Source organism: Atta cephalotes (genome assembly GCF_000143395.1).
Source record: "Atta cephalotes unplaced genomic scaffold scaffold00019, whole genome shotgun sequence".
Classification (NCBI taxonomy): Eukaryota; Metazoa; Arthropoda; class Insecta; order Hymenoptera; family Formicidae; genus Atta; species Atta cephalotes.
In genome coordinates, this window is record NW_012130083.1 from 2,724,355 (window position 1) to 2,735,009 (window position 10,655).

Sequence of the window (10,655 nt, forward strand, 5' to 3'; positions counted from 1 at the left end):
AGAGAGAGAGAGAGAGAGAGAGTGATTTCAAAGAAAATTTTACAAGATTTTATAAAATGATAAATATAAAATATCAAAAAAATAATTAGCTTCTAATGAACTAGTCTTTTATAATTTATATAATTATATTACAGAACTCAACTTTTTTTAAAGACAGATATTAATGTGCGATATAAATCTTATAAAAATTATTAACTCACTTTAATGAATAGCGAAATAGATAATATTTTTCAATTTTTACGATTTTGTAAAGCATTATTAATATTTCTTCGAAACATAAAAATCTTTATTTTCGGCAGTTCAAGTGTTACAATTTTTTCTTGAATAATATATGTAGCAGATAATCTTTTATCTACATTTACTTTGACTAATTCAATTGAGATAATGATTTAATGTTAAAAGTAATCTATTAATAAAAATCAAATAATTCTCATTAAGCTCAAAAGAGATTAATACTTATGACAATTATAAAAAGAAGTATATGTATCGAATGTTAATATCATTTATTTTCATGACAAGCGAGAACTCTAATATTATTTCCTTTTCTTTTTACTTGAACAATTTCTTCAGTATCATAGTGAGGATGAGCGGTGAATACGCCTTAAGACAGCATCCGAGAAAGTGCGGGTGCAAAGTTGCAACGGAGAAACAGCAGGTACAAGCCAACGAACGAGGAAGCCAGCGAACGAGGCAATAAGAGCGACGAGCTACCACAACAAGCAATAGCTTACGCGCGGACACTCGTATTTCATAGCTTGAAATTGCTAGCGATGGTAACCGTGCGGCGTTGTTACCGTGAAGGAGAAACGAGGAGGCGGCAGAACTAGAGAATACAATGCGAGAAGCTAGCTCGAGTTCGGGGATACGAGTTCGCTCGATCAAACCTCGATGTCTTTGAAATTCTCAACCAATCTCACAATCCCCGTTTGATCCTTGTTTGGCAAAATCCTTCTTGTTTGGTGAAAGTTAGTGGAAAAGCAGATCTTGCTTCGCCAATGTGCGAATATATTGATATAATCGAAAGTAAATAGATGGAAAATTGAGAGAAAAATTCTTTAAAATTACACATATAAACATTATACATCGCAAGGAAATCATTTTTATTTTCTTAATTGCAACGAATTACAATATATTAGACTAAATAATCGATATCGCAAATGTGAGAAATTGTTAGTATATTGTATAATACAAATTTTCTACATGCTAGAAACATTCCTGTAAATTTTGCTAGAATTTTTGGAATTTCCTGTAAAAAATACCGCTATCACAATGCATATAAAACAATCTTATTTCAATAATGAAAGATAATAGTGAAAGATAATTTGTCATAAAATATTTGCAACTATTCAATCAATTCCTTGCAATAATTTATTGCGATTATGAAAATAATTTCCTTACGATATCTATTGGATTGTCCGGAAAGTTCGCGCCGACTAACCTATAATTTAATAAATGTATACTAAAATTTAAATCTTCTGCGTTTCAATTTTCCTTCAAAATCGACACGAACTTTCCGTACAACCCGATAAATCGCACTATATTTATAAAATTATAAAAAGAGGTAATTAATTATCTCCAAAATATTTAATATTCACAGCCTTAAAAGATCAAAGAGAGATAATTAAATAAAGCCTATGGTACAAGATGGATTTTTTTCTGAAGGATTGTTTACGGTTTAATAAATTACTAGAATTGCATTATAAAATGCAAAATTTCTAATAATTTACTAAAACGCTAGCAATGCAACAGAAAAAATATATCGTGTTCTATAGGCTTTATATGTAATGTTATATATGTACGACTTTAGAAATTGCAACCGAGAGGTTTATTTTATTTTAAACTCATCGAATTAAAATGCAAAGAATGAGAAAATTTAGTTAATCTGTATTATTAGTTAATCTGTATTATTATATCACATACATATTTGCATAAGAAGACTAAATTATATATCAGAGCATTAATTTTGTCAACATACGATATATATAGACTGAATACAGCAATAATATAATTCTTTACGATTAATATAGTATATACGACGATATTTCTTTAATGTGACAAAACGCATGTAATGCGGTTAAACGCATGTTTCCAGCACGCTGGTATTCAGCTACAGACCGAAAAAGTATGAGCAACAATTCCTCTTGCGCGCGCTTCGAAGAGAAACTCCACTCCACTACACTACACTCCACCGGCACACATACGGAATTCCCTCTGACGAAAGTTCCAGACATTTCCATAACATTGAGCTGGATGCACGACGAAGGCGGGCGAGTTACGTACAGGCGAATAACTCGCCGAGTATGCCCTTTAAGGGATGTCTTCCGAGTAGTGCGTTGTATTGCAACGATCGCGAAATGCAACACGCGCTCGCGTCAACTGTACCTGCAATACGTTGGAATGTGCATACTTCTTCAGAAAGCAACGCATCGAATCGAGTGCTCGAATCTTACGCGTCGAGCCATTTCCTCGCGTAATACGACATATTGTTCCCTTGTTACTATAATCTCTACATCGAGAGAAAAAGATAGATAGATAGAGAGAGAGAGAGAGAGAGAGAGATATCACACGATCTATGTTATCTTGCATGTCTACATTTTACCTTGCAAATTGCAATATACTGCACTGTGATTTCGTAATTATTTCTAACCAAAACATTAGTAATAATGAATTAATTTTGTGTGCTTAGTCTAAATATTAATTGTTTTGTAAGGAAAGAAAGATATTAAAATATTGATTTCATTGCCTCATTAAATAAATGGTTAATTAAATTTATAATTTTATACTTTAAATTTCACCATATTTAAATTTTATTTGTAAATATGTACCAATTTTACATTGTAAAACAATAAAATTATATATTTATACACATAATTTCATTATTTTACTATTAGATGATCTATAGATGTGTACATAAAAAAGGCAAAGTTAATTCTTTAATAGATTTAATTTTTACTTCATTTATCATATGTAATATTTAATATTATCATGAAAATTCAGACATGATATAAATTTTATCGAATAGTTATATAAAAAATTAGGCCATCATAAAACAGCAATTGTGTTATTCTTTTACTTTAGAATACTTGTAGTACACATACTAACATTTGATCGCAAAAATTTAATAAATTATTTTTAATTTTATATGTCATGAGCGAATTTTTGAAATTTATTCGATTATAACATAGTTTAATAACATAATTTATAATAGATATAATTTGAAACAAAAAATCGAGCAAAAAATAAAAAAAATGTATAGTTTCTGATCAGATCTAATCAATATCTCACTCTGAATGTTCTCAAACAAATAGCAGATGTGTAAAACAAGATTGAACTACTGCAGATCGAAATAAATGTATGCTAATCGCGTGAAGAAGATCGGCGATTTCACTGTCGCGTCGGACGAAGATCGATTAAGGATCAATTTAAATCCGAAAAGTCTGCGAACGCGAGAAACCATCGAGTCTTTCTTTGTCCGGATCGTCCGTAATACATATGTATACATCTCGGAACGCCATTTCTCGTCCAAGTGGAACAACGGGTAGCGGAGACGCGACGAGTTCAGGCGCAGCCTTTTCTTCTGCTTCAGACTTGACATAGAGTAACGTCTTCTCTACCTTCGACATGGCACGTCGAAACGTCCGTTTCGCTTGGTGTAACCCATCGCTGAAGAAACTGTCCTTTCTCCGGAGACTTCTCTCGCCAGAGAAGACAAGAGATTCTTTTGTCGCGCAAACCGACTGGAAAAACCGTGTGCGACTTTACGTCTCTCGGCCCGAAAGCGACAGAGTGATCGACCGGCTAGGATCTGCTTAAGGGAAAAAGAATAACAAAGTGTCGAAGCTCGAATAAGTCGCCGCAAATCGCGCGCACTGATTTTAAAAGGCGAAAGTTTCAGAGACAGTTCCGTGCAATGATGTCGACGTCAAACTCGATGAGCCCTCGAGACAACTTCGATGTCAACTTCAATTTCTAATGCAAGAGAATGGTTATGTAAAAACTTGAAAATTGTTATGCGTTGCAATTTTCCGTCCGATGGGAATTTGTGTGAACTGATGCCACTTGTGAAAGAAAATTGTGTCAACGCTTTCGTTTAAAATTTAGTTCGTACGATTATACAGAATTAAAATTTTTCATGAGATTAAATTTTATTAAAACAAATACTGATCCGCAAATGTCTATTACCGTGTAATTTTACTCATGTCAAGCACATTCACGCGATTTATATTCGTCGGTATCCAACCATTGAATTTTTTAAATTATCGAATTAAAACGAAATATGGGATGTAAATTATTGAAAATTTTACAAATATTAATATAAGAAATTATGCCATTCATTATGTGGATAATTATTAAAATATCTGTATATATATCGATAAAATTATGGCGCATTTTTTACATTTTAATTCACATTTTAAATTAACGAATTTTGAAAGATCAATTGTAAATTATTCCCATATGTATCTACTTTATAGCTCAAATACGCTTCTAGAACAATAGACGAGCGACAGTTGCAATTGTTATCCTAAATGTTCCCAAACTATGGAAACGTAGATAACGCAAGTGTCAGAAGTTTCGATGCGCAACGGCACGTAACGCATTATTTGCAATGTGGATATCATGGATTTCCACCGTCATCATCGAGATCCCGAGAATGGAACTAGTCTTCCTCATAGAATTGTCGTTGAAAATCTCCCACCCGCAATGCGTCTGGGTTTGGGTTGCTTTCGTCGGATTGCGTTCGTCGAGATTAATCCGACGCGAGCTTATAAGAGTGGTTTTAAGCTCGCTACGGTACGTGGCCCGTCCGGGACTGAATCAGGGGAACTCCAGCGTATCGGATTTCTGTCACCGAATATATTTCACGTGCGCGCAAACTTCGGCGAAGTGAATTTAGCAGTTCGCGGCGGTGATAAAACGGCCGTAAGGCGACGTCGCGCTATCCGCCGAGAGATATATGAAGTACAAGCCGTGTCCTGCGAGTCCGTGGGAGTAATGCACGTCGGCTTCGCTTGGCGTGTAATCGTGCGGGTACGCTGTCCGAGGCTAATTAATCGGGCGACAGTGCGGCTTAATAATACCGGCGACGTAATAATACGCGGATTTATGCGCAGGTGCGCCAGGAACTTCCTGAATAATCTCTGGCTGGTCGTTCTTGCTTCGAGCAAACCGGACCAGTTACAGTCAACACTTGTCAACGTGTCTCAGTGCATTTGACTTGAGTCGTGAAACCATGTCGATAGACGAATGTGATTAACACTAAGGGCTAAAACCGTTTTGGACAAGCTGCAATTTAGTTATTTAACAATATGTGCCAATACGGCATTACCGTCTCTAGACAGTCGATAATATTGAACCCAGTCAATTAATACTGGCGTACATAATACTAGAGATAGTTTTATCCACCAATATTATCGTGCTTGTATTAACAACAAAATTTCATATATATTTATGCTTATTTCTATTAATATATAATAGATTAACATTAATCTCAATTCAACTCACTCTTTATCTTTTTTTCGATTCTAAAAATTAGAAAAAGATAAAGAATAAGTTGATCCGAGATTAAAGTTAATCTAACAGATCAATTCTAAATAGAATCATAAGGCTCGTAAGAGTTTTCGTAAAAGTTATAAGAACTTACAAGTGCTTGTAACTTTATGCAATATTTTTATAGACAATTTTTTGCTAGCCGTAAGATTTACGAGAAATCGTAGATATTTTGAATGATCGTTTTACGATACCTACGTATGAATTACAATCTCAGTCATAAGTTCTTATAAGTTTTACGAGAACAAATTACAAACCTTACGATTCTGCAATAGTGCCCGTTTCCGTCATATTTATGTCTAATTCTGATATTTGTTTTAAAAGTAAAGTAAGTAAAAAAAGTAGAAAAAGCGTAATATGATCAGACATGGGCTATTTTTTATGTTTCAATATATCTGACAATAAGCTAGATAAATTCTGATTTCATTTCAATATCAACACATTTGTTATGCATCGAAAGGATGCAACGAGATAAAATAAACATTTAAGATTGATTTACGCTAATAAATACGCTAATAAATATGAACAAAAATATGAGATATAATATCCGCACGTAAAGATCTATCAGTTGCTGATATAAAGAATGTAAAAATGCCTTTTATGCGCCCTTTTGCTTCCTCGATCGTTTTTATCAGTGCAATCTCGTTTTGTCGACGTGGCGATAAGGATCCTTTTACATCCATTTGCATCAGGGAACTCTTCCGACGCGGCATATGCTTCTCTCATCGTTATTCAGGTGCACGCGTCGTGCTCGCAATAAAAACGTATAGCGAATTCACGTCGGTGCACAGTGTCACCGTGTGTCGTCGGCAATTTTTCGTTTTATCAAATAACAATACAATGCGACGATAAACATTCTGGTGTTAACTAGCGGCCCCGATGGCGTCAAAATGCATGCATCAATATCGACGAGTCAATTCCATCAATTTTCTCTCGGCTGTATACCGACGCGACAAAAACAAACAAGTTATGCGGTTATCCCTCGATATTTTAACCGAAAGTTCTGAGGCTAGTTTACATAATTTCGGAATCCGGCTTACGATCTTGTTTTATTGTTACGAGACTATATCAGCACCGCGCTCATAAATTAAAATATCAAAACGGAAAAAGATTTATTTGGAATAAAATACTTTTGAGAAATCAATAAAAAACATTTAAGAAAATATCAAATAGTGGCTACACAAAATATAACAAATTGAATTATAATTAACAAATTATAATTATAAGAAAGAGAAAAATGATAGAAAATGATAGAAAATAAATTAAAATTTAATGCTGAAATGTGCATGAAGATTTAATAGACCTTATCATACAGCTTTGTAACATACGATAATAACATTATCGTATGGATTAGAATATTCTGCATGTTTTAGCATAAAATCTTTTTTAAATCCTTCATTACTTTTCATCATGAGTTTTCTAAAATTTTGACAAATAGATTTTTATTTACATTGCTTCAAAAATAGACTTAAAAAAGAAATCAAAAGAAGAAAATATCTATTTATTATTGTATATTATAAAAATGTTTTTTACGAAAAATTATATTTTAGGTAAAAAAGAAAATTTTTAAAAAAAAAGATAATCTAATACTTCATTTAATATCTTTCTATTTGAAAACTTCTATATAAACTAAACTTAATTTCTATTAATGTCGTTCATTTTTCAAAATATAAATATCCAATCTAATGTATAATAATATACGTCAAATTTCTTTTCCTTTTTAGAACGACAATATATTTCGTTATATATATATTTTCGTTATATATATATATATTTTATTTGTGACATATTTTTCCGTTTTATAACTATATTATCAATAAATATTTTTAAAAATCAGTGTAGATGCTTATATGATTTAAACGACTAATAGATATTCCAATTAATATTTACATCGAATCGCGCCCTGTGACAAAAATGCGAAGTAATCTAAAAATATCTATACCGAATAATCGCATTGTGTGGCGAGTGATGTAATATGAAAGAAATGTGCAAGCTATATATAAATATATATGATCGAAAGGACGAAAATTAAAAGTAATACGTATACGTTTTACCTATGCATAAAGCACTGGTAAATTATAGACATACATATTTCTGTGCAGTAAACAGGTCCATGTTATACCGCAATCGATACATTCTATTCGTTTTGAATATCTTTTACTCAACTCACGGAATAAACTAAAGAATAAGAAAGGCATCTGTAATAAGAGAATATTCTGTAGTTCGCCAACAACAAAAGAATTATTTTACAGTCGGTTGAATAAATTCCTTTGAGTATATTGTAAATTTCCTGTAAATATTTTAGCGAAAATTTTTGACTAATTTAAAATAAAATTTAACGAAAAAATCTGCTTTTTGTCATTCTTTCTCAAAACTTGTTAATATTTAATATTAACAAATATAAAACATGTATACAAACAGTAAAAATATGTTTCACAGGTAGACGTCAAATTAAAATTCAATTTAAAGTTACATCAGCTTCAACTGAATACGTCCGGTATAACTGAAGTGAATTTTCTTTACAATATCACTGGAAACAGTGCGGGATACCGTTTAAAGATTCAAGAAAATGCTCCGCTAGAAACGAGGACGAAAGAATTTTGATCCTGTTAGCTCGCGGCCATATCTATATTTCATGTTTCGTTCAATAATGATGTTTCAACCGATATACGAACATATGGAACAGAATGGTAGATATGGTTTATTCAGTGACACTAAAATTATTATCTCAACCTGTATAATTTCCCGATTAGATCATGTAATTGCAAGATTATTCGGAGAGATATATCCGACGAGAGTAATATTTAGATAGGCTTTATTTATTACCTGCAACGTTATTAACATTTCCTGTAATGCATTTACAATAGGAAGAATCCAATTGTTTCCTTCCTTGTGAAACAAATTACAAAGTAAAGAATTTGCGAGAGGCGAAAAGAGAAATGTAAAAAAGTCAGCGATTATAAATTTTCGATGTGATAATTATATTAAACGATCGATTTGATCGGAGTTTCCAGAACTTCTGGAGCGCTTTTTGACAGAAATTTATTTTCAGCGTGAATCTGAACGTCGCCAACACGACTTGTAACGAGCAAAGTTTTCGACGATCACAAGCAGAACGAGCGCGCGAACGGCCATGTCTCTCCTCCGATCTCAAATAATTCCCTTCCGATTTGGCCGTGGCGTTTGGACATATTTTCTTAATTAATCGATTATTATTCATCTATTCAAAAGCTTATGAGTAAAATAACGAGTGAAGTTTGAACTTGCAATGCAGAAGTTAAAGGAATGGAACGCTACATGAAGTAACGGAGAATTTTAGCGCACGTTCCATGTTGCAAAGCAAGTTTTGCAAGCAAAATACGAAGACCAGAATATGCGCGCAGAGAGAAACTGCGAAATATTTTTTAAATATTTTAACCACGATTTAAAAAAAATAGAAAACAAGTTAATTGACAAAATTTTTCATATATTTCATACGAATCATATTAAAATTATGAACATATATACAAACATTGTTTTTTTTCTAATATTCCTGTTGTCTTCATTTAATAAAAATTTTTAACAGAATTTTAGCTTGCGAATAAACAGGATGAAAAATTTCAAAATATCAAGTATTTCGAAAAATATGGAAAATATGGAGAAACGTTTATGGCTTGAGGGGGCGCAAACAATGGTAAACTAATTTTTGAAAAAAAATCAATTTTTTAAAGTTATATAAAGTTATCGCCATTTTTTTAAATGGAATTATATATATAATTTTTTTACATAATATTATTACAGATATCGAAAAGTCAATAGTTTATATTGTAAAATATTTTATACTCCATTTTGACACATTTTGATACAAAATCTATAAAAATATTTCGTAAAAAAAATATTAATATTTTGACAATTCTATCTTAATACTTTTATACATAGAATAATGAGATGAATTAATTAATGTAGAGAAAATACATAGATATTTAAAATATATTGCATATTGCAATAATTTTTTAAATAAACAACTACGTATTTTCTTTACACTGATTGATTCATCTCATTTTTTGTGTATGTAAAAGTATTAGAATACAATTACAAAAAAAATAATTTATGAGATATTTTTTATATTTTTTATATTTTTTATACTTCACATTAACATATGTTTCGAAATAAAGTATAAAATAACTAAAAAATTATTGATTTTTTGATATCTTTATCTTAATATTTTTATACGCAAAATAATTAGAGGAATCATATTATGTAAAAAACATTATGTAATTCTGTTTAAAAAATGACCTTCATATAAAAAATTGAATTTTTTTCAAAAGTTGATTTTATCATTATTTATATCCCAAGCCAACTTTTGTCTGGAACGTTTTTATCTTCCATACTTTTCGAGACATTTGAACCATTACATTTGAAATTTTTCACCCTATGTATTAAGTGAGAAAAAATTTGTTAGTTTGAGAGAACGAGAGAGATGGGGATTTTTAGAATTCCCTCTGTGTAGCAAGTAGAACCGAAGTAGAAACTTTACGAAGCTGAAGTGTAGACACGAGAGAATTTCAATTCCGTGATATCAAAAGTAGAATTATTCGCCCCAACATTGTTGTAATAGCGAAAAACGATCCGGATCCGCCGTTTTTCATCAAATATTCAATGGACATCTTCACCGCAACGAGTGTATGTATGTGAATCGCCAGGCAACAAGTAAGATTCATTACGTAATATTTCTCGTTTCAGCTAAACGGCGTCTCTCGCCCGCGACACTGCATGAAAAGAGAGCGAAGAGTTATGCCGAATTTGGAGACTCATTCATTGCCATATCCCCATTTAAAAATAATCTTCGCACGAGTGAATGTGAATACCGCAGCTAAATGCTGCATAGCAGTGATTAATGACACATTAAAAGTGAAATACAATTCAGTACTATTCAAGAAAAAATAGAAGAATCTGTATTTAAATTTTGACTCATTTAGAACCAAGTTAATTTTAATAAAAAAAAATTAAAATTTTTTTTATTTAAGTAAAAATACTTTTGAAATTGGTTAAAAATAAAATAGAAAATTCTTAAGCTTATAATTGCTTGTGTATGCTTCACATTTTTGAAAAATTCTCTCTCTCTCTCT